Below are 2249 nucleotides of genomic sequence, written 5' to 3' on the forward strand. Positions count from 1 at the left end.
AAAAAAAAAAAAATAGAATGACAGCAATCAATTCTACCTATCACTAATTACACTCAATATGAATGGATATGAATGGACTAAATGCACCTATCAAGAGAAAGAGAGTGTTAAACAGGATAAGAAAAGAAGACCCATCAATATGCTGCCTACAAGAGACCCACCTTAGACAGAAAGATAAAAACAAATTAAGAGTTAAGGGGTGGAAAAAATATATACCAACCCAACAGTAACCAAAAAACAGAAGGAATGGCAATATTAACTTTTGAGAAAACAGACTTTAAGGTGAAAAACAACATAAGAGACAAAGAAGGACACTATATGATACTGAAAGGGTCAATTGACAAAGAAGATGTTATGACAATAAATATTTATGCATCCAATGAAAGTGCTCCAAAATACATGAAGCAAATATTAATTGAATTTAAAAGGACAACTCTACAATAGTACTAGGAGACTTTAAAACACCACTTTCAAGGAAGGACAGATCAGCTAGAAAAAAAACTCAACAAAGATACAGAAGAACTCAACCACACAATCAACCAACTCAACCTCATAAACATACAGAGCATTCCACCCAACAAAAGCACAATTCATGTTCTTCTCCAGTGCACATGGATCCTTCTCCAGAATAGCCCATATGTTAGGACATAAAACAAGCCTCAATAAATTCAAAAGCATGGAAATTCTACAAAGTATCTTCTTGGACCACAATGCTATACAATTAGAAATGAATAATAGGAAGAGCAAGGAAAAAGCATCAAACATATGGAAGCCAAACAATTCACTGCTCAAAAACTATTGGTAATAGAACAAATAAAAACTGAAATTAAAAATTCCTAGAAACAAATAAGAATGAAGATACATCATACCAAAACCTATGGGACACAGTGAACGCAATACTCAGAGGACAGTTTATAGCAATAAATGCATACATCAAAAAAGAGGAAAGAAACAAAAGCAACAGTCTAATTCATCAACTCCAACAACTAGAAATAGAACAAAACAAGAATCTTACAGCAACTAGAAGCAAGAAATAACAAAGATCAGAGCAGAAATAAATGAAAAAAAAAAACAGAAAATCAACAAAACAAAAAGCTGGTTCTTTGAAAAGATTAATAATATCAATAAACCATTGGCAGATCTAACAAAGGAAAAGAAAGAGAAGATCCAAATCACAAGAATAGTAAACAAAAAGGGTGTCATCACAACAGAACCAACTGAAATAAAAAAAGATACTGACAGAATATTATGAAAAACTGTATTCCAACAGATTTTAGAACCTGGAAGATATGGACAAGTTTCTGGAATCACAAGACCTACCTAAACTATCCCACTCAGAGATAGAATACTTGAACAGACTTATAACAAAAGAATAAATGGAACACGTCACTAAAAAAATAAATAAATAAATCCCCACAAAGAAAATCCTGGCCCTGATGGCTTCACTGGAGAATTTCACCAAATATTCAGGAAAGAGTTGACACCTATACTACTCAATCTATTCCAGAACATAGAAAAAGATAGTAATACTCCCCAAACTCATTTTATGGAACAACCATAACACTAATACCAAAACCAGGGAAAGACACCACTAGAGAGGAAAACTACAGACCAATATCCCTCATGAACATAGATGCACAAATCTCCAACAAAATCCTGGCCAACAGAATCCAACAACATATCTGAAAAAAATCCATCCTGACCAAGTGGGATTCATACCTGGTATGCAAGGACAGTTCAACACCAGAAAAACAATCAAGGTAATCCACCACATAAACAAAACAAAAGAACCATAGGTCATATCAATCAAGGCAGAAAAGACATTCAATAAAATTCAACACCTATTCCTGTTCAGAACTCTCAGCAAAATAGGGATAAAAGGGAAATTCCTCAACATAATAAAGGGCATATATGCCAGGCCAACAGCCAACATCATGCTAATGGAGAAAGACTCAAAACATTCCCCTTGTGAATGGGAACCAGACAAGGATGCCCTCTATCACCACTTCTATTTAATATTGTATTGGAAGTCCTAGCCAGGGCAATAAGGCAAGAAAGAGAAATAAAAGGCATCCAAAATGGTAAAGAGGAATAAAACTATCTCTATTTGCAGATGACATGATCCTATACATAGAAAATACAAAACACTCAGTAAAAAAAAAAAAAAAAAAAAATTACTGGAACAAATAGAGAGATTCAGCAAAATGGAAGGATATAAGGTCAACATATAAAAATCAGTTGGATTTCTC

This window comes from Orycteropus afer, unplaced genomic scaffold (assembly GCF_000298275.1).
Source record: "Orycteropus afer afer isolate SDZICR_OR568_19922 unplaced genomic scaffold, OryAfe1.0 scaffold00455, whole genome shotgun sequence".
Lineage (NCBI taxonomy): Eukaryota > Metazoa > Chordata > Mammalia > Tubulidentata > Orycteropodidae > Orycteropus > Orycteropus afer.